Source organism: Anabrus simplex, chromosome 1, assembly GCF_040414725.1.
Source record: "Anabrus simplex isolate iqAnaSimp1 chromosome 1, ASM4041472v1, whole genome shotgun sequence".
NCBI classification, from domain to species: domain Eukaryota; kingdom Metazoa; phylum Arthropoda; class Insecta; order Orthoptera; family Tettigoniidae; genus Anabrus; species Anabrus simplex.
In genome coordinates, this window is record NC_090265.1 from 556890124 (window position 1) to 556914205 (window position 24082).

Genomic DNA, 24082 nt, shown 5'->3' on the forward strand with positions numbered 1-24082 from the left:
TATCATCCGCCATCTTTAATCACCATGCTGCCATCTTTAGCTAGATACCTTTGAAATGTGGCGGTGGATAATTTGAAAAAACGCTTTTTTGACAGCGGTTATCTTTGAGCACCGTGCTACCCTCTATGTAGTGGCGGCAAATTCTACATGCTTTACAAACCTACACGCTTTTTTTGACAGCCATCTTTAAGCAACAGAGTACAGTGCTGCCCTCTTTGTTGTGGCAGCAAATTCCACGTGCTCTACAAAGCTACAGGCTCTTTTGACAGCTGTCACCCGCCATCTTTAACCAACAGAGCACTATGCTGCGGGCAATTTCGTTAGCTGTCATCCGACATCTTTAATGAACAGAGCACCGTGCTGCCCTCATGCGGGGCAATTTCGTTAGCTGCCATCCGCCATCTTTAAACACCGTGCTGCCCTCTTTATGACTACTACCTTAAGCACGTAGTAGCGGGCAATTTCGTTAGCTGTCATCCGCCATCTTTGAGCACCGTGCTGCTCTCTGTAGTAGCGGGTAATTTGAAAAGTTCCGTTAGCTGTCATCCGCCATCTTTGAGCACCGTGCTGCCCGGTGGCGGTAAATTCTACGTGCTACGCGCAGCTGTCATCCACCATCTTACATCACAAACCTCAGTGCTACACTCTTTAGATAATTTAAAAAAGAAAAATTCTACAGCAGCCATCTCTCGACGCTAATTGCACAAGATGGTGGCTATACATGACTCCTTAAAGGTGCTTATGCGAGATGATCGCTATACATAGACTCCCTTGGGATGCTTGCGCAAGATGGCGGTTATACATGGCTCCTTATGAGGGATGCTTGCGCGAGATGGTGGTTGCTCTTATGAGGCGGCTTAAGGATCCTTGGCTAGAGGTTCCCTAAGGATGCTTGCGCAAGATGGCGCATGCAAGATGGCGGCTATACATAGCTCCTTATGAGACAGCCAGTACTCGATACAACATGTGATCAGAACATTGATTGATGTGTTCAGAACACAAAATAAGTAGAATCGAACACTGTACTCGATACAACATGTGATTAAAACATTGTTTGGTGTGTTCAGAACACTACATAAGTAGAATCGAACGCTGTACAACATGTTAGGGGATACCTTTGTTTAGATTGAAACATAACAAGACTAGAATTGAACACTGCACTCGATGTCGTTACATGTGATCAGAACAATGATTGATGTGTTCAGATCACTAAACAAGTAGAACCGAACACTGTACAACATGTTAGGGGGATACCTTTGTTTAGATTGAAACATAACAAGACTAGAATTGAACACTGCACTCGATGTCGTTACATGTGATCAGAACAATGATTGATGTGTTCAGATCACTAAACAAGTAGAATCGAACGCTGTACAACATGTTAGGGGATACCTTTGTTCTAAGAAGATCAGATTGAAACATAACAAGACTAGAATTGAACACTGCACTCGATGTCGTTACATGTGATCAGAACAATGATTGATGTGTTCAGATCACTAAACAAGTAGAACCGAACACTGTACAACATGTTAGGGGATACCTTTGTTTAGATTGAAACATAACAAGACTAGAATTGAACACTGCACTCGATGTCGTTACATGTGATCAGAACAATGATTGATGTGTTCAGATCACTAAACAAGTAGAACCGAACGCTGTACAACATGTTAGGGGATACCTTTGCTCTAAGAAGATCAGATTGAAACATAACAAGACTAGAATTGAACACTGCACTCGATGTCGTTACATGTGATCAGAACATTGATTGATGTGTTCAGATCACTAAACAAGTAGAATCGAACACTGTACAACATGTTAGGGGATACCTTTGTTCTAAGAAAATTAGATTGAAACATAGCAAGCCTAGAATCGAACATTGTTTGATGTGTTCAGTACAACTTCAATGATTAACACACACACTGTACACATATCGCATAGCTATCTCGCCTAGTATGAAAATCAAAAAACACACTGTGCACATATCGCATAGCTAACACTTCAAATGATTTGCTTAGTACGAAAAAAAATCTATACCGCGTAGCTAACTCGTTCATCACACTGCTAAGACGCTTAGTAATTGTGAATACACTCATACGAAAATCAAGAAAGCACACTGCGTAGCCAACTCGCTCGGCTCACTCGCTTAGTAATTACAACACACACGGATAAGAATGTTGTGAGATACTACATACTTACATGTTTTTAAGGGGGGTGAAAGATCATAAATTATATGTACACATGTTGTCTCCTCCAAGTTGTAAGATGAAATAGACGCAGTACTGCGAGTTTCCGCTCTAGCTCGCGAATGGAAGTAGCATGATATCTCAGCAAAAAAAAAAAAAAAAAAAAAAAAATACGCGTGAGCTTGCAAGTCAGACACAATGATGGATACCGCGATTCAAATCCTGGCAACTTATGCCCGTCGGGAAGGGCATCCGGCGAGCATCTAGCTGTAAATCTCCGATTCTCGACAGATTCTTAATCCCAGTTCTTTGACGTCAGGAAGGGCAACCGGTTGAAAACAATAGTGTAAGAGGCTAGATACTGCTAGTTTTGCGTCAGGAAGGGCAACTCAACAAATTCTTGCGAATTAAAATCTTAGTCAGGAAGGGCATCCGGCTGTAGTGATACAGCGATTTAAAATCTAAGAAGAGCATCTAGCTGTAAAACCCCCGATTCTCGACAGATTCTTAATCCGAGTTCTTTGACGTCAGGAAGGGCAACCGGATGAAAACAATAGTGTATGATGTAAGAGGCTAGATACTGCCAGTTTTGCGTCAGGAAGGGCAACTCAACAATTCTTGCGATTTAAAATCCTAGTCAGGAAGGGCATCCGGCTGTAGTGATATGCGATTTACAATCTAAGAAGAGCATCTAGCTGTAAAACCCTCGATTCGCGACAGATTCTTAATCCGAGTTCTTTGACGTCAGGAAGGGCAACCGGTTGAAAACAATAGTGTATGATGTAAGAGCTTAGATACTACCAGTTTTGTGTCAGGAAGGACAACTAGTCTTAAAACAAAACAGATTCTTAATCCGAGTTCTTTGACGTCAGGAAAGGCAACCGGTCGAAAACTATAGTGTATGACGTGAGAGGCTAGATACTACCAGTTTTGCGTCAGGAAGGGCAACTCAACAAATTCTTGCGATTTAAAATCTTAGTCAGGAAGGGCATCCAGCTGTAAAACAATAGTTCGCGATACAGCGATTTAAAATCTAGCTGTAAAACCCCCGATTCTCGACAGATTCTTAATCCGAGTTCTTTGACGTCAGGAAGGGCAACCGGATGAAAACAATATTGTATGATGTAAGAGGGTAGATACTGCCAGTTTTGCGTCAGGAAGGGCAACTCAACAAATTCTTGCGATTTAAAATCTCAGTCAGGAAGGGCATCCGGCAGTAAAACAATAGTTCGTGATACTGCGATTTAAAATCTAGCTGTAAAACCCCCGATTCTCGACAGATTCTTAATCCGAGTTGTCAGGAAGGGCAACCGGTTGAAAACAATTATCGAACACGCATCGCGAAGGCAAGAGTGTGCAGCGATATGCATGTTTAGACTTGCAGATTACGAAAGAAACATAACAAGACTTGAGTCTTAAAACAAATTCTTGCGATTTAAAATCTTAGTCAGGAAGGGCATCCGACAGTAAAACAATAGTTCGTGATTTAAAATCTAAGAAGTCCATCTAGCTGAAAATCCCCCGATTCTCGACAGATTCTTAATCCGAGTTGTCAGGAAGGGCAACTAGTTGAAAACAATTATCGAACACACATCGTGAAGGCAAGAGTGTGCAGCGATATGCTTGTTTAGACTTGCAGATTACGAAAGAAACATAACAAGACTTGAGTCTTAAAACAAATTCTTGCGATTTAAAATCTTAGTCAGGAAGGGCATCCGGTAATAAAACAATAGTTCCTGATACTGCGATTTAAAATCTAGCTGTAAAACCCCCGATTCTCGACAGATTCTAAATCCGAGTTGTCAGGAAGGGCAACCAGTCGAAAACAATTATCGAACACGCATCGCGAAGGTAAGAGTGTGCAGCGATATGCTTGTTTAGACTTGCAGATTATAAAAGAAACATAACAAGACTTGAGTCTTAAAACAAATTCTTGCGATTTAAAATCTTAGTCAGGAAGGGCATCCGGTAGTAAAACAATAGTTCGTGATACAGCGATTTAAAATCTAAGAAGTGCATCTAGCTGTAAAACCCCCGATTCTCGACAGATCCTTAATCCGAGTTCTTTGACGTTAGGAAGGGCAACCGGTTGAAAACAATTATCGAACACGCATCGCGAAGGCAAGATTGTGCAGCGATATGCTTGTTTAGACTTGCAGATTACGAAAGAAACATAACAAGACTTGAGTCTTAAAACAAATTCTTGCGATTTAAAATCTTAGTCAGGAAGGGCATCCGGCAGTAGTGATACAGCGATTTAAAATCTAAAAGTGCATCTAGCTGTATATCCCCCGATTCTCGACAGATTCTTAATCCGAGTTGTCAGGAAGGGCAACCGGTTGAAAACAATTATCAAACACGCATCGTAAAGGCAAGAGTGTGCAGCGATATGCTTGTTTAGACTTGCAGATTACGAAAGAAACATAACAAGACTTGTGTCTTAAAACAAATTCTTGCGATTTAAAATCTTAGTCAGGAAGGGCATCCGGTAGTAAAACAATAGTTCGTGATACTGCGATTTAAAATCTAAGAAGAGCATCTAGCTGTAAAACCCCCGATTCTCGACAGATTCTTAATCCGAGTTCTTTGACGTCAGCAAGGGCAACCGGTTGAAAACGATAGTGTATGATGTAAGAGCTTAGATACTGTCAGTTTTGCATCAGGAAGGACAACTAGTCTTAAAACAAAACAGATTCTTAATCCGAGTTGTCAGGAAGGGCAACCGGTTGAAAACTATAGTGTAAGAGGTTAGATACTGCTAGTTTTGTGTCAGGAAGGACAACTCAACAAATTCTTGCGATTTAAACACATTTTTATTCCCAAGAGAATCGAACCCGAGACTACTGGGTGAGAGGCATGCACACTGTAGGCTATAGGTTTGTTCCACAGTCATTCTGGGCGAGGAGCGGAATGCATGTGTTAGCTGAAATTGTACGCGTATCTTCCGGCTTGTGTAACCTTGAACGAAAACACGGTGTGCTGATAAGCGACTTGTAACTCACGAACGTCTTCTTAGCTGAGTACCATTCAGCCCATGTAAGCTCTTAAACCACAGTACCAATTAAGGTTGTAAAATATTGTGAAATAGTCCTCCTCTGTAGTGTAGTAGTTAGTGTGATTAGCTGCTACCCCCGGAGGTCCGAGTTCGATTCCCGGCTCTGCCACGGAATGTGTAGCATTTAGCCTATGTAAGTTCCTAACGTAAACTATCATGATTGTACGGAGAGGTTAAAACACACACAGTGCCTACTCCTATCGAAAGAACCTGCACGGTACCGACATGTAGGCTTCTCCTGGTGAAGGAGCCTGCACAAGGTTTAACGTCCCCATTAACAGCCCTTACTTATTGTTAGCTTTTTTGCACACCCCGCCTCACACCATAGTTTTATACGACCGGTTGCCCTTCCTGACTAGGATTTTAAATCGATATCCCGACATAGCCTACTCCCACCGAAGAAGCCTGCGCACAGCTTAACGCCTCCATCCAACAATGAATCACCCTCAACGTCTTGTACTCAAAAAGTAATTTTCGAAGGAGTCTGCACAAGGTTTAACGCCCCCATCAACAGCCCTTACTTATTGCTGGCTTTTTTGCACACCCCGCCTCACACCATAGTTTTATACGACCGGTTGCCCTTCCTGACTAGGATTTTAAATCGCAGTATACGCGATAAATTTGTTATAGCGGGTTTTATAACTAGATATCCCGGTGCCGGCACATAGCCTACTCCTACCAAAGAAGCCTGCACAAGGCTTAATGCCTCCATCCGACAGATGAATCACCCTCAACGTCTTGTACTCAAAAATCATTTTCGAAGGAGTCTGCACAAGGTTTAACGCCCCCATCAACAGCCCTTAATTATTGCTAGCTTTTTGCACACCCCGCCTCACACCATAGTTTTACGACTGGTTGACCTTCCTGACTAGGATATTCTTAGATTTTAAACCGCTGTACCACTAGAGCCGGATGCCCTTCCTGACTAAGATTTTAATTCGCAAGAATTTGTTGAGTTGCCCTTCCTGACGCAAAACTAGCAGTATCTAGCCTCTTACACTATTGTTTTCAACCGGTTGCCCTTCCTGACGTCAAAGAACTGGGATTAAGAATCTGTCGAGAATCGGAGATTTACAGCTAGATGCTCGCCGGATGCCCTTCCCGACGGGCATAAGTTGCCAGGATTTGAATCGCGGTATCCATCATTGTGTCTGACTTGCAAGCTCACGCGTATTTTTTTTTTTTGCTGAGATATCATGCTACTTCCATTCGCGAGCTAGAGCGGAAACTCGCAGTACTGCGTCTATTTCATCTTACAACTTGGAGGAGACAACATGTGTACATATAATTTATGATCTTTCACCCCCCTTAAAAACATGTAAGTATGTAGTATCTCACAACATTCTTATCCGTGTGTGTTGTAATTACTAAGCGAGTGAGCCGAGCGAGTTGGCTACGCAGTGTGCTTTCTTGATTTTCGTATGAGTGTATTCACAATTACTAAGCGTCTTAGCAGTGTGATGAACGAGTTAGCTACGCGGTATAGATTTTTTTTCGTACTAAGCAAATCATTTGAAGTGTTAGCTATGCGATATGTGCACAGTGTGTTTTTTGATTTTCATACTAGGCGAGATAGCTATGCGATATGTGTACAGTGTGTGTGTTAATCATTGAAGTTGTACTGAACACATCAAACAATGTTCGATTCTAGGTTTGCTATGTTTCAATCTAATTTTCTTAGAACAAAGGTATCCCCTAACATGTTGTACAGTGTTCGGTTCTACTTGTTTAGTGATCTGAACACATCAATCAATGTTCTGATCACATGTAACGACATCGAGTGCAGTGTTCAATTCTAGTCTTGTTATGTTTCAATCTAAACAAAGGTATCCCCCTAACATGTTGTACAGTGTTCGGTTCTACTTGTTTAGTGATCTGAACACATCAATCATTGTTCTGATCACATGTAACGACATCGAGTGCAGTGTTCAATTCTAGTCTTGTTATGTTTCAATCTAAACAAAGGTATCCCCTAACATGTTGTACAGTGTTCGGTTCTACTTGTTTAGTGATCTGAACACATGAATCATTGTTCTGATCACATGTAACGACATCGAGTGCAGTGTTCAATTCTAGTCTTGTTATGTTTCAATCTGATCTTCTTAGAACAAAGGTATCCCCTAACATGTTATACAGCGTTCGATTCTACTTGTTTAGTGATCTGAACACATCAATCATTGTTCTGATCACATGTAACGACATCGAGTGCAGCGTTCAATTCTAGTCTTGTTATGTTTCAATCTAAACAAAGGTATCCCCCTAACATGTTGTACAGTGTTCGGTTCTACTTGTTTAGTGATCTGAACACATCAATCATTGTTCTGATCACATGTAACGACATCGAGTGCAGTGTTCAATTCTAGTCTTGTTATGTTTCAATCTAAACAAAGGTATCCCCTAACATGTTGTATAGCGTTCGATTCTACTTATGTAGTGTTCTGAACACACCAAACAATGTTTTAATCACATGTTGTATCGAGTACAGTGTTCGATTCTACTTATTTTGTGTTCTGAACACATCAATCAATGTTCTGATCACATGTTGTATCGAGTTCTGGCTGTCTCATAAGGAGCTATGTATAGCCGCCATCTTGCATGCGCCATCTTGCGCAAGCATCCTTAGGGAACCTCTAGCCAAGGATCCTTAAGCCGCCTCATAAGAGCAACCACCATCTCGCGCAAGCATCCCTCATAAGGAGCCATGTATAACCGCCATCTTGCGCAAGCATCCCAAGGGAGTCTATGTATAGCGATCATCTCGCATAAGCACCTTTAAGGAGTCATGTATAGCCACCATCTTGTGCAATTAGCGTCGAGAGATGGCTGCTGTAGAATTTTTCTTTTTTAAATTATCTAAAGAGTGTAGCACTGAGGTTTGTGATGTAAGATGGTGGATGACAGCTGCGCGTAGCACGTAGAATTTACCGCCACCGGGCAGCACGGTGCTCAAAGATGGCGGATGACAGCTAACAGAACTTTTCAAATTACCCGCTACTACAGAGAGCAGCACGGTGCTCAAAGATGGCTGATGACAGCTAACGAAATTGCCCGCTACTACGTGCTTAAGGTAGTAGTCATAAAGAGGGCAGCACGGTGTTTAAAGATGGCGGATGGCAGCTAACGAAATTGCCCCGCATGAGGGCAGCACGGTGCTCTGTTCATTAAAGATGTCGGATGACAGCTAACGAAATTGCCCGCAGCATAGTGCTCTGTTGGTTAAAGATGGCGGGTGACAGCTGTCAAAAGAGCCTGTAGCTTTGTAGAGCACGTGGAATTTGCTGCCACAACAAAGAGGGCAGCACTGTACTCTGTTGCTTAAAGATGGCTGTCAAAAAAAGCGCGTAGTTTTGTAAAGCATGTAGAATTTGCCGCCACTACATAGAGGGTAGCACGGTGCTCAAAGATAACCGCTGTCAAAAAAGCATTTTTTTTCAAATTATCCACCGCCACATTTCAAAGGTATCTAGCTAAAGATGGCAGCACGGTGATTAAAGATGGCGGATGATAGCTAACAGAACTTTTCAAATTACCCGCTACTACATGCTTAAGGTAGTAGCCATAAAGAGGGCAGCATGGTGTTTAAAGATGGCGGATGATAACTGACGAAATTGCCCGCAGCACGGTGCTCTAAGATGGCGGATGACAGCTGCACATGGCTTTGTAAAGCACGTGGAATTTGCCGCCACCACATAGAGGGCAGCACTGTTCTCTCTGGATTAAAGATGGCGGATGACAGCTGTCAGAAAAGCATATAGGTTTGTAAAGCACGTGGAATTTACCGCCACCACATTTCAAAGGTAAGTAGCTAAAGAGGGCAGCACGGTGATTAAAGATGGCGGTTGACAGCTGTCAAAAAATCATGTTGATTTGTAAAGCACGTGGAATTTGCCGCCACCACAAAGATTGCAGCACTGTTGTCTCTGGATTAAAGATGGCGGATGACAGCTGTCAGAAAAGCATATAGGTTTGTAAAGCACGTGGAATTTACCGCCACCACATTTCAAAGGTAAGTAGCTAAAGAGGGCAGCACGGTGCTCAAAGATGGCTGCTGTCAAAAAGCATTTTTCAAATTATCCGCCACCACATTTCAAAGGTAAGTAGCTAAAGAGAGCAGCACTGTGATTAAAGATGGCGGATGACAGCTGCACGTGGCTTTGTTTCCAAACAAGAGCACGTGGAATTTGCCGTCACCACATAGAGGGCAGCACTGCTTAAAGATGGCGGATGACAGCTGTCAAAGGTAAGTAGCTAAAGAGGGCAGCACTGTGCTCTCTGGATTAAAGATGGCGGATGACAGCTGCACGTGGCTGTCAAAAAAGCACGTGGCTTTGTTTACTACACGCTAGTTAGGTTAAGTTGGTACCACTAAGGTTTAGGCCCGTCAAGATGGCAGTACTGAGGTTAGCGATGCGTTGTTTTCTGTCAAAAAGCACGTGGCCTTGTTTACAAATCTGTCAAAAAGCACGTGGCTGTCAGAAAGCACGTGGCTTTGTTTACCACGCGCTAGTTAGGTTAAGTTGGTACCACTAAGGTTTAGGCCCGTCAAGATGGCAGTACTGAGGTTAGCGATGCGTTGTTGTCTGTCAAAAAGCACGTGGCTGTCAAAAAACACGTGGCTTTGTTTACCTCACGCTAGTTAGGTTAAGTTGGCACTAGTGAGGTTTAGGCCCGTCAAGATGGCAGCAGTGAGGTTAGCGATGCGTTGTTGTCGATGACAGCTGTCAAAAAGCACGTGGCTTTGTTTACAAATTCAAATCTCCCGCCAAAATTCAAATCTCCCGCCAAAATTCAAATTTCCCGCCAGAATTCAAATTTCCCGCGCCGCGGAAGGAGGAGGAGGCGGCCGAACCACCGAATTATACTACTTAGGTCTTATGGCGACGATGGGATAGGAAACGCCTAGGAGTTGGAAGGAAGCGGCCGTGGCCTTAATTAAGGTACAGCCCCAGCATTCGCCTGGTGTGAAAATGGGAAACCACGGAAAACCATCTTCAGGGCTGCCGACAGTGGGATCCGAACCCACTCTCTCCCAGATGCAAGCTCACAGCCGCGTGGCCTTGACCGCACGGCCAGCTCGCCCGGTGACTATTACTTCAACGGAACATAAAACAAGATGTCTTGCCCCTTGGCTGAGTGGTGGTCAGTGTGGTCTACCTTAGTTCAGAGGGTTCTGAATTCGATATCCGGTAGGGCTGGGTTTCAGCCGTTATGACCGTAGAGTACTTGGTAAAGCGCGATCCTATCAGCTCGGTAGTGCATGTTCAAATCCTTCCTGTGGTAACCTTTTTTTTCTTTTTTTTTCATCGTTTGGTGCTTTCAAGTCGGTCTTAAGCCACGTGCAGGTTTAGCAACACCGCCTTGCAAAGCCCAGATGAATTCGCCCGTGAGGCCATCAGACTGATAAAATTCAGCAGCCGATGAAATGATAAGGTTGCGAGATACGTAATGATTCTTTAAACATTATTTATCAGTATGACTAATCCTCTTACATCCATATATCTTGTTCACTTTCTTTCCGACCAACTTGTATATAACTAAATTTACTAGAGCTACTTTAACCCTATAAAATGACACCAAATACTGTACATTATATTATTTACAAACTAACAAACTATAATTCCACAATTTGACGAAGAGATAGGGCCAAAGAATGAAATGAGGCTCAGATACTACTGTGAATAAGTAGATGACTGTGCCGTTGTGTTCTTCCTGGCCTTTTACCTTTATTTGAATTTGGCTCTAAAGTTGTTTCCCCCTGTGGTAGAATAACACCCACGGTATCCCCTGTCCGTCGTATAAGAGGCGACTAAAAGGGGCCCCAGGAGCTCTGAACTTGGGAGCGTCGGTTGGTGACCACCGGGCCCTTAGCTGAGTCCTGGCATTGCTTCCACTTACTTGTGCCAGGCTCCTCGCTTCCATCTATCCTATCCGACCTTCCTTGGTCAACTCTTGTTTTTCCCGACCCCGACGCTAATAGCTAGGGAGTCTTTCATTTTCACGCCCTTCGTGGCCCTTGTCTTCCTTTGACCGATATCTTCATTTTTCGAAGTGTCGGATCCCTTCCATTTTTTCCTTCTGATTAGTGTTATATAGAAGATGGTTGTCTAGTTGTACTTCCTCTTAAAACAATAATCACCACCACCATCACCACCGCTCTAAATTTGGATTTGGCCAACAATATGGGGCGATGCATTCACTATAGTTGCTAGTGTGATCTGTTGTGCGTGTATGAATTGATGTGAACATGAATGGTTCATCCGGCCCGGAGGATCAATATGAACAGTGTTGCCAACTTATATTTTCAAGATCCGCTGAATACTATTAAAAATCCGCTAAAATCCGATCTCAAATAATGAGCAATAAAAATGTGCAATAATAATAATAATAATAATAATAATAATAATAATAATAATAATAATAATAATAATAATAATAATAATAATAATAATAATAATAAAAGTAAATGTCTGCACTCACCTGATCTGTGAGTTTCACTGGGATTAACCACGTGCCTGCGAGCCGGGTGCAAACTAGGTGCATCCCCTACCTCAAGGACCACACACAAAACAGGCCAGTTCATTAAACGGTCTTCCTTCCTAGCATAAATATAAATGCTACTCTCTCACAGTTTCATTATCTGTGGTCATTCGTCAACTAAGAGATAAGTACCCTTTCCCCACTCATTTCAAATTTATGATACCATGATCTCATAACATAAAATCCAAATAACACGTCTTCCTCATGTGATTACTACCTCCTGATAAGAAATACGGAATAGCTCGGCGACAGACTGGAGTACACATTTTTTTAAAACGTAAAATTGGTAAAACACTAAATTCCGCTAAAATAAATCTAGAATTCCGCCAAAAAATCCGCTGTCCGCTAAATGATATTTTTCTCCGCCGACAGTCTTCTAATTCCGCCAAATTTAGCGGAAAATCCGCTAAGTTGGCAACACTGAATATGAACATGAATGTTGTTTACAAGTAACCATTGTTATAAAAAAACCTTCCTTAATACACACTTTCTTAAGAAGGAAGCCATACTTTCCAGTGTCGACTAAGTTAAAGGTAACTTAAAATTTCTTCAGTCGTTCGTACACACAGGTTTGATATAAATGTTACACGACAACACACCTGTAAAACACATTTTTAAACAAGGGATAAAAATACTCTCTTTTAAACAAAGAATGGATGTTTCGTTCTTCAAAGAACATCATCAGTTTCTATCAAGTCATGCTCAAATAAATCTTATAATGTTCTTTTAAAAACGAAGCATGTAATTCTTTGTTTATTAGCGTGTATTTTTATCTCTTGCTTAATAATGATTTTGACAGGTATGTTGTAATATAATATATACATTTAACCTGTGTGTTCGACGGACTGAAGAGATTTTAAGTTACATTCAATACATGCTGGCAACTTCATAAAGAAAAATTATTGGAAATTAAAGAAATTTACCTATAAATATCAAACATGATTTGTATTGAGACAAACAGAAGCAGAGAAATTAAACAGGCGTGGATAAAATAAAAAATAAAAATAAAAAACAAACACAGCTAACTTCTAACTGACGTACTAACAACTACCCTATCAAGTCTCAAAACTGTTTCTTATCTCAGTTATGACTTTAGACATTGATTCTCCCGCTGATCCTTGATACAATTTATTTCACTTGTAGGTATTTCTTATTCTCAAGAAGGCATCCTGTATAGGGTGATATTCTTCTTTTTATTCCTAAATAGCTTGTTAAGATGCGTAGGGAGTGTATATCAAAGTACCGGTGGATGTCAGTAGACTTGTGGTAGGCTCTTGGGCCAACGATGGATCATATTCCTTCTTCACGAAAACATTGAAGAAGCTTGTAGCAAGAACTGACTCATACAACAATACATCTTTATATAGGCTGTGCAATGTGTACAGCAGAGTTGTTCGTAAAAACACAGCCTAGATTTCAGTACTTGTCTCCACCAATTTATGTTCAGTTTCAAAATTGCCATAAACACTCCATAATTAACCAAAATGTTGCCCATCCCTAGCACTGGAAATTTCTGTATATAGTGTAGATAATTAATGATAATATTGTGAGATGGTGGGTTCGAATCCCACGTCGGCAGTCTTGAAGATGGTTTTTCGTCGTTTCCCATTTCCCAAACTCAATTGGGGTCATGGCTGTTACTTTCCCAATCCTAGCCCTTTCCCAGCCTTGCGTCGCAAAAAATTCCTTCGATATGTTTGTACGACATTAAATCTCTATAAAAATAGTTCCGGGTTCGTAAGATCTAGACAAGGAATGCGCTCTTATATGGCTATTGCCAGTTCCGAGAGTTCAAGGTCTGATGTCCTAATGGTTCAGCTTCCATATTTGGTCGCTTAGCAGTTGGTCGAAGGCATTCAGCTGCTGCTCTCGGAGTGAAAGATGAAATGTACAGAGACGTAAGTGGTGAGAAATGTAAAGCGTCATTTATTAAAAACTTTGCTTCTCACTCTTGTGAGCTGATACAATTTATGTACAGCTCAGAGCAGTTCACATCGTGGTGAGTTCGAGCGAACCGTCATAGATTTACACTGCAGTCACCAAGTGGAAAACTGGACCCATTCCCGAACTTGATCGGTTATAATTTATTTGCCAACAAAGTGAACACATTATAAAATAATGATTGCAGTTACCTTGTTCAGAAACCACAGTCGAAGAGTTCAACATGAATAAGGCCCGCAGACACTAGAAGGCGCTAGTAAATTTCATAATATTTAGGCAGAGATTTGTTAAACAGCGCAGGAACACGCGTAGGCTCTGAATTTCACTTATTGAAATTAAATGTAGAATAATTAATGGAAAGAGAAAGGGAAGAGATGTCATTGGAATATGGTAGAAACGGATTGGCCTATTGGGGGTGGAAAATGGGTTTAATGGATCACAAATTGAACTGATACTGAACCAAGTTATCGAGAAGATGGTCTGGAAAATTTTGACCAAAATAAGAAAAATGAAAAGTGTACAGATATAGTGGTCCAGAACAATAACGAAATAGCAAGTCTGAGAGATAAGAAAATGTAAGATATGAATGGATATGTCATTATTAGCATGACCACCACCGCCGCCGCCGCCACTATCAATACTCAACGCGTTCGCAGGTAGTCTCTCACTCGTACAATTTCTTAAATATACACTTTAAAATCAGGTTAAAATACGTCTCGAAAATCCCTTAATAATATTTCCTCATGTTAACGAGTCAGTTGGTTAGGAATGGAAATTAAATGAAGACTTGATGTTTTAGACTGAGTTGATTTTGTAGGTTCTCTGTAGCTTTAAATTCCTTGTGTAGATTCAGAAGGGAAGAGAATAAAAGTCACTCACCTTTTATCCTACAGCTTCCTCCTCAACTACGTCGAGTCATTTTGCTAACAGTGCACTCACTGGCGGTTTCCCATTAAAACATTTACCTCTTAGGCGTCCGCCGTTCGATATCTTCATTCAACATACAAATATTTACTTTAATCGGGGTCCTGACATTCAACAAGTCGAATCATCGTAATTGCCAGTCTGTAATACATTAAAGAGAAAGTTGCTGAATTGCACATGTGCTGTATTGAATCTTAATAATGAAAAGTTCACATCTTCTATTGCTTTGCTGTATAACGACGCACTAACACAAGTAGCTTCTCAACGACGCTGGGGTGGGAATGACTTAGAAATAGGCCTTCGTGATCGTAATGTCTGTCATTTTACTGCTGTGAAAAAAGGGAAACCACGCAAAGCCATCATCAGGGCGATGGCAGTGGCGTTTGAAACACCCATCTGCTAAATGTAGACTTGCTCGCTACGTTTCTTGTAAGATCGGAGTTCTCTTTGTGACACCTTCAAATGGTCCGATTTCCAACATTGGTGTCAACTGTTGGTTTAAATTACTATTTTTGTGCACTCTCGGTTTTGTATTAATGCAAAACTCGCGTAGAACGTAAAACAAAATTATGATAGTGATATGTAGGAAGCCTGACAGTACACGGAAACTATGACATTCCTTTCCGGAAACTCTGATTTCTAAGACTGCCTATTCCAAACGATTCCAACTGAGGTGTTCCCACTGCCCGGGCAGCAGCCCGGGCGCTGCGCTGTAGCACCGGCAACGTGGTGGGGGAAGGAGGGGAAGTGGCAGAGGCAGAATCACAGGTCGTCACGTCAACGCGCAGCTGACGAAAACAATAGTATTTATGACAATTCTGTGAACACATAAACAATTTATTCTGTACATACATTGCGTTTGGCTTAATATATATTTAGCGTTTAAGTCAATTGTTGACATCGTTTTGCGGTAACTAAATTACCAATATTGGGTAAAATCGATTTAGCAGTAGAAATTCTAAGTACAGCCGCTAAGAGAACATCAGACGGAGAAGTTCTATTTCTACATTTATTTAAATTCAGAATTGAAAACATATCTTCGCATGCATAAGTAGTACCGAATTTTTTTATGTACAGTCCGTCAGCGATTCCGCTGGTGGCATCCTCAATAGCTCTACCATCAGCTGTCATAGATGGCCTACGCATCACTTAAGAGGTGTACTAGGGAAATAAGGAGTGAGGTAGTTTCCCGTTGCTTTCCTCACAGAGCCAGAGTTGCAATTGCACATCAGTTTGCCAAGCCCACTGAAATGCATACACCAAATGACCCTATGAGCAACATTTTCACACCATTCATAGCAGGGACTGGCTGCATAAGGATTGGCATTACTAGTATCGCTCATACCTCAGTCACTTTCATATTGTCAAAGCCAAGGATACGACAGAGACAGATCTATGAAAGTAACAAAATTGCTCTAGCCCACACCAGAAGACATAGTGCACTGTAAACACTAGGTCCTGCCAGCAAAGGCATTAGTACCGAATATCAACGTAAAATTTTAAGGTAAGTGCACAAAGTCTGGGAAATTCCTGTGGATGAACACTTTTGTAAAAGGAAATTAAATCACCGTTGTAGTGGCAGTACCTGTCCTTTAGGATTGCGTTGCACTGTAGTTTTATCAGCTCTATTTGGAAATATGATGGTGGTTTTTCAGTTCGTGCTGAAAATGGGGTCAAATATTTCAAGTTATGGTGCCATATCATTCATTTATTTAAATAGGGCATTGAATTCATAGTGCAAAGCCTGTAACGACATCTGATAGTCTCCAAGATTTCCGTAAGTAGATAAATGCAATGATTTTAATGAAGTAAAATTGTCAACATTTCCGGCTTCAAGCTGACTTTTCAATAACAATCTCTGCATTTTGGAAGCCTTAATTCTATCACACATGGTGCTAATCAATGTGTTTCTCCCTTGCAATGAAATATTTAAAGCATTCAAATAAGACGTTATGTCCGCCAAAAAAGCGAGGTCAGCTACCCATTGTTTATTCCGCAAAGTTGGTTGTGGAGAATCTTTCATCTCCATGAATAGAACAATTTCAATTATTGCAAAGAAGGTTGCAAGCACTTTCGCGCAACTTAACCAGCGCACAATACAATAAAAGGGAATGTCGCTACATTCTGCCTCGAGATCCTTTAAAAATTCTTTGAACTGCCGATGGTTCAAACTTTGCTTTCTGCAGAAATTTACACATTTTGACACAGTATCTATAACAGATTTAAAGTTGTGAACTTTTCTTGCACCTAATTGTTCTTGATGTGAAACACAATGTACTGCGTGGACTCGGTGGGGGAACGAGGGGAACGGTTCTGCTGAGTGCAGCACCAAGTGCCCGAGTTGGAAAGGCCTGGCCTATTCGCATGTCGCCAAAAATAGTTTGCCATGCCCTTGTGAGTCACCTGTGTGGTTTTAAGAGCAAACTATTTTTCGTACCTTATTTCACTCAATGATTTATCTCTTTGCGCTCGTACCGGGCGAGTTGGTCGTGCGGTTAGGGGCGTGCGGCTGTGAGCTTACATCTGGGAGATATTGGATTCCAATCCCACTGTCGGCAGCCCTGAAGCTGCTTTTCCTTGGTTTCCCATTTTAACACCAAGAAAATGCTAGGGCTGTACCTTAATTAAGGCCACGACTGCTTCCTTCCAACTCCCAGGCCTTTCCTATCCCATCGTCGCCATAAGACCTATCTATATCGGTGCGACATAAAGCCGCTAGTAAAAAAAAAAAAACCTTGCGCTCATATATCGGAATTGTTCTGACATCACGATTTCCTGTTGTGCTCGAATGTTGGAACTCTTTCGATGTATGTTTATTCTAAATATAGAGCACGTTAATGACATTGTTATCTTCTAGAGACTATTTGGTAAGTGTCGGTGTTGGATATTATTGTTTAAAGAGGAAGTAAAACTGAGCAACCATCCTCTATTAGCACTACTGAGAGGGAAAATGGAGGAAGTCCGACACTTCGAAGAATTAAGGCATCGGCGAAAGAAAGAGGAGGGTAATGAAAGGCGTGAAAATGAAACAATTCCTAGGCCTCGCTAACGTAATGCCGCCATAGTTGGTAGGTAACAAGATTTGATCAAGGGAGATCAAACTAGAAAAGCAAAAGTGAGGAGCTTGACACGAGAAAGTGGAAGCAATTTCAGACTCAGTTACGGGAAGTGAGGTCGCCAACCCACGCTCTGGGGTTACCTCATTTCAATTCCTGTTACTAAAGAAAGGTGATAACGTGGATGTAATCTACCCCCCCCCCCCCACTCACAAGGACTAATGGATAATAGCAGTTCGTAAGCAAAGCAAAGCAAAGCAAAGCAAAGCAAAGCAAAGCAAAGCAAAGCAAAGTCACCTCCGTACAGGCCATGAAGGCCCTTGGAGGAGTGGAAGGTAAAGGCTTCCACCATTGTTAACCTCGGCACGTGATGGGGTAGAGTGGTTAGCTCTACGCCCGGCCACCTTTGCCCCCAGGAATTAACCTAGTACTCATTTTTGGTGTAGGCTGAGTGCCATATGCCATATGCACCTCCGGAAGTGGAAATCTTGTTTCTTAAATTTTACGTCTTCCTGACGGGCATTCGAACCCATGTCCTTCCGGGCGAACCGAACACGCCTTTACCGCCTCGGCCAGGCAGCCCCTAATAGCAGTTCGTGACTTTTAATTATATTTTTATTGTTGAAGCGAAGAGCCAGTGAACGGAAAGCAGCACTTCTACTGTCTTCAAACTTAGAAAATTACAAAGGAGGGTGCTGCGTGTAGTAATAGTTGGAACAAAGAAAAAAAAAACTCCTCTTCTCCGGAATGATTGCATTGAAACTACGACTTCATCGGGTTATTCGTTTTGAAATGTTCTGTACGAGAGTAAGCATAAGTAAGAAAGGTAATTCTAAAAATCTAGCATTTATATAATCATGCGAAGTCTTTTATTTGCCTTTGAGATAAATCAGATCTTGTTAGCCTTAATAATAGATATCCATTGTTAAGTACGGTGGAATTTAGGAAGTAACATTAAGTACAGAAGAGCATCTGCCAATATATTTTCAAACTCCCAAGTCGGAAACCCATGACTGTGCTATGCTGTGTCATTCAAAGACTCGACGAACAAGTACAAAAATCGTAAGTCCAGTATTCAACAGCAAAGTATCAGGAAGGGTGCGTGGTAGGTACAGGAAAATACAAATATGAGGAAATGAGAAAATATACACTAATCTCCACACCAAGATATAACATGTATTTTAAAAGAAAACAGGCCTTGACAAGATCAATAGAAATGGAATCGAGAAAACAACATGTATCGAAAGAGAGAGTCGAATCCTCATATAAGAAAATGTTACACAGTTAGTTAAATGGGCCAGAGCAAATTACATTTCAATAAAAGCCAAGCGTGTGATAGTAAATTAAAGTATTTCCTGCCAGCGGAAATGAATACAAAGCTGTACTACCTAAGAACAACATGTAGAGAACAGGGAATGTGTATGCAAGGGGAGGGAGATCGAGTCCTGCATTGGTATTTATTTGAATTTAAGCTGGAGGGAAGCAATGGAATACTGTTCTTTGTTTTAGATTTCGTGTAATAATAAGTCCTTGTCCACATGTCATCGCACTATATCTTGCGCAGAATTAGATTTAAATAATTGAAATAATTGAAAGTTCTCGCTGTAGAGGAATGAACGAGATATTACATAAAAAAAGAACAAAGTTCAAGTTAGAGCCTGAAGGGCATGACGGGAAACAAGCTCCCAATGTTTAATGCTTCAATGGAACATAACACTTCGCTCATCCAGCGTCACGCGATGCACTTGGTCAGGATTAAAATGAACGTGCACGTCAGCCGAAATGTCTCCACACAAAACCGCTATCAATGCTTGACTGACTTGAGAGGGAAATAATTGGCATATTTATAGCAGCACAGATGGAATGTCCTCGAATAGCGGAGACATGGAGCAGCTTCAAGAAAGTTCGATGACGTCAGTAGTCACATGTCAAAGAAGCCGATGGAAGCTCAGCATGGTTAGTAGGTTGCTGGGAGGCGAAGATGGCGGTTGTACCAGAGTGTTGAGCAGGTGGAGATTTACTTTTCTTGCTATTTTAGGGAGCACGTTACACCATATATCTATCTTTTTAAGAAAAATCAATCAATCAATGTCACCACTAGTCTGCATTTAGGGCAGTTGCCAAGGTGGCAGATTCCCTATCTGTTGTTTACCTAGTTTTTCCTCAAATAATCGCAAAGAACTTGGAAATTCATTGAACATCTCCCTAGGTAAATTATTCTAATTCCAAACTCCCCTTCCTATAAACGAATATTTGCCCCTATTTGTCCTCTTGAATTCCAAATTTATTTCATGTTGTGATTTTCCCCACTTTTGAAAACACCACGCAAACTTATTCGTCTACTACTGTCATTGCATGCCATCTCTCCATTGACAGCTCGGACCATGCCATTTAGTCGATCAGCTCGTCTCCTTTCTCCCAAGTCTTTCCAGCCCAAACGTTGCAACCGTTTCGTAACGCTACTATTTTGTCGGAAATCTGCAAGAACAAATCAAGCTGCTTTTCTTTGGATTTTTCCAGTTCTCAAATCAAGGAATCCTGGTGAGGGTCTCACAAACTGGAACCATACTCTAGTTGGGGCCTTATCAGTGACTTATATGCCCTCCACTTTACATCCTTACGCCAAACACTAAATACCCACCTAACCATGTACATAGATATGTACCTTTATTTATAATCCAATAATTTATGTGATTACCCCACCGGAGATCTTTCCTTATATTAACAGGTAGGTACTTTCACCCAATCATCTCTTCGAGTAGAGCTATGTAACCAATCAAACGTATTCGTCTACTGAGTAATAGACAGGCAAGTATGTCAGATATATTGTTTTCAAGGTAAAACTAGGCTGTTAACCTAGCCGAAGTGCCCGAGAAAAATATGCTATCCTTTGGCTTCCTCATATTGGTATTCGCTGAGACTCGATAAGATGTCAGAAGTTTGTTCCAGAGGTAGTAGTTACCGTATAAGAAACCAGTGGAAGGGAGCTGTTACATTTGGAGACCGGCCTCAGCCGGAATCGAACCAACTAACTTGGGATCAGGAGGACGACGAGTACGTCAATGAGATCGATAAATATTCCATTATATGCCACACTTTGATATTATGAAACATGTAAATTACATGGTGATACAGCTGAAGAACACATTTTCAGAATTTTTACCCCGGAGCCCTCGCTCCGACCAAATTTTCAGTGATCTACATGAGACGGTTAAAATAACTCTAAACCGTGCCACAGTTGGCTGCCTGGCACAGGTAGGGTAACTATGACCTTACATTCGGGAGTTGATGGGTTCGAATCACACAATTTTGGCAGCTCTGAAGATGGTTCGTCCGCGGTTTCCTATTTTCACACAAGGACAATGCTGGGACTGTACCTTAATTAAGGCCATCACCACTTCCTTCCCAGTTCCAGCTTATCCCATCTTCACCGATCTTCTGAGTCAGTGCGACGTTAAAAAGCAGAATTCCGTAATATAACATTATGCAATGTATATGATATTTTATTTTGTGTTGTAAAAATCCCACAATCCAAAGGAAGACTGAGTCTCTGTATATTAATGAGGTATCAATCGAAGCATCTTTTTCACTTCAGTTTGAAGGAAGGAAGGTAGGAAGGAAAAACACTTTTCCCTTTGTTCTACACTTCTTTTCGGTTACTTACCGGAATCCAGTTTTTACGGAAATGGGCCGTGTTCCAGAGATTGTCAACACGGACCATTTCAGGCCAGATCTGAGATCGTGGCTTTACGCTTTCGGGAAATATGCTCCTGCATGTGCGGCGGAAAACTGGAAAAGAAATTCCTATCAAGTTTTTCACTTTTATCTCCACTGAACGAAACCAAATCCTTTTCGGATTTCACGCACCAGAATTCGTGACAATCCACATTCAATTTCATATTAAAATATTCTCTGTATTTTCGAGTCCCGACTTAAACGGCTCATAACTTCCGAACCGCTCGTTCGATTGCGACATTCGTAGTGTTTTCTGAAAGGTTTATCAAAATGCTACGAGGGAAGAAGTTAAAATAAAACTTCCCTTAGTTTAGTCGATTATTGTTTTCAAACTCCGGTTAAGCTGCCATTAAATTTCGTTTTCTTTCGGTACTAAGTTATGCTAGTTGCTTTACGTCGCATCGACACAGATAGGTCTTATGGCGACGATGGGACAGGAAAGGGCTAGGAGTGGGAAGGAAGCGGCCGTGGCCTTAATTTGCCTGGTGTGAAAATGGGAAACCACGGAAAACCATTTTCAGGGCTGTCGACAGTGGGGTTCGAACCTACTATCTTCCGAATACTGGATACTGGCCGCACTTAAGCGACTGCAATTATCGAGCTCGGTACTAAGTTATGCATTCCTCATTTTAATGGAATTAGTATTCATATTAATTTTGTTCGTAAAGCTAGTATAATGCAAATAGAAAGTTTGAAGGTATAATGGCACTTCTAAATGTCTGTTTCGAGTGCTTAAAAACATATGACACGCTTAAAATCTCGAACAACAGACATAGAGGGAGTAACGCAAAAATGAATTAATATTCTCCTCCTTCACGTCGTTCCTGGTGAAACAAACATATTTCTACTACCTCTACCACGCAGGTTAATAATAATAATAATAATAATAATAATAATAATAATAATAATAATAATAAGAGAGGAGTGTCAGGACTAAGAGAAGCCGAGAAATTTGAGAGGAAGATCCTCCGCAAGGTAATGGGTCCAAAAATCATGGATGGCGGTATAGATTACGAGGAAGGGGAAAAATATACTTAGAAAATGAATGATTGAGTCAGTGAAGATAAGATGACTTAAATTTTATGGACATATGTTTAGAATGGACGACAAGAGGCTGGCATAACACATTTTTAAACACTTGACAGTAGCGCTCCTCCATGTTCTCAAAAATTTCATAAATTTGTAAGCGCATTCTATAAAAGAGGAACATACAGAAGAAGTGTGTTCAAATCAAGGCAGTTTAAATTCATGAGAGAATAGTTCTCCACAGTAGACTTACTGTCAAGTGTTTAAAAATCTGTTTTTCCAGCCTCTTCTCGTCCATTGTAAACATATGTTCATAAAATTTAATTCATCTTTTATCTTCACTGACTCAGTTAATCATTCATTTTGAAGTTTTCGACAAATAGTTTCGGGAGGTATGAAAGGATGTGGAACAGTCTGGATTAAATAGGGAATACATCCTAAACTGAACAGTGATCGACAGCTTCAGAAGCTTCCACGACGAACAGAAAATTAATATGGGATGGACAGAGGAAAGATGACTGGCTGCCAGAGGAAGAATGCAAAGATTTTGAGTTGCAAAGAAGGCTTCCAGTAATGTGTGATTGTTGCTTAACATGGTATCAAATGGCCGTAAACGAATATAATAATAATAATAATAATAATAATAATAATAATAATAATAATAATAATAATAATAATAATAATAATAATAGAAGAAGAAGGAAGAAGAAGATACGTGGAACCCTATATGGTACGCTCCTCTGTGTTCACAAAAGTTTCATAAATTTGTAAGCTCATTCTATAAAAGTGGAAAATACAGAAATGCATTAAAAGAAGTGTGTTCAAATCCAGGCAGTTTAAATTCAGTTCTCCACACGCACGTCGGTATGTTTACTATCTTACGCTCTTAAAGAAGACCTCGAGTGCAGTACTTAAACCAGACGATGTATGAACACTACTTACCCAGACCTGTTGAAAATGACTGCCGGCAGTCCTCGGGTTCAACTAGAACTATTCACGGAGTAATTGTGGTGAGACTCTTTATCGCCTGTCATTGCTCTTATCTTGGGTTGACGCTTGGCCTTCATTTGAAGAAGGTTATCAGTAAGTAGGAGTGAGCTAGAAATACCCCCCTCGTAGAAGCTGTTATTAAGCGTTATTTGCTTTATTTGAAGAGACGCCAGATTGTCAGAAGTTGGTTCTATATGAATGTTATAACTGTCGCATTTGAATTTAAATGCTTCTTATTCCTCAACAAGTCGCTATGCTGTTGATTCAGCGATCATGGTAGTGAATTATACAACTAGTAATGCTATAGAAGTACTGAAAGAAATTACAGAAATACCTAAACCGAGAAGTTTTGAATATGGATTCCTAACTAAACTCGTTCTCATAAATTAAGGATAAACCCCCTGTGGGTGGGGGACGCAGACGAAGAATACACCCACGGTATCCCCTGCCTGTCGTAAGAGGCGACTAAAATGGACGACCATGGGTGTTTAAATTATAACCATGAAACTGCTTGTGATTTGTACCATCACGCAGGGAACTCTCTGGATCACCTTTACTTGCGAGTAGTACCGCTATGTCAGGTTCAGAATTAGGTTTGTTATTAATAGCAGCAGGGAGTGGTTCACTCTGGGTTT

At 41.1% G+C, this 24082-nt stretch overlaps 1 protein-coding gene across 1 annotated transcript in view; it reads right to left on the reverse strand.

The window, feature by feature from the left end:
• LOC136877365 (glucose dehydrogenase [FAD, quinone]) overlaps positions 1 to 23474 on the reverse strand; it is a 42171-nt gene extending 18697 nt beyond the window's left edge. Inside the window, exon 1 of the mRNA XM_068225073.1 lies at positions 23400 to 23474. The gene's annotated coding sequence lies outside the window, so the exon portion shown is untranslated. The remainder of the gene's footprint in view (positions 1 to 23399) is intronic.
• Between the last annotated feature and the right edge of the window lie 608 nt (positions 23475 to 24082).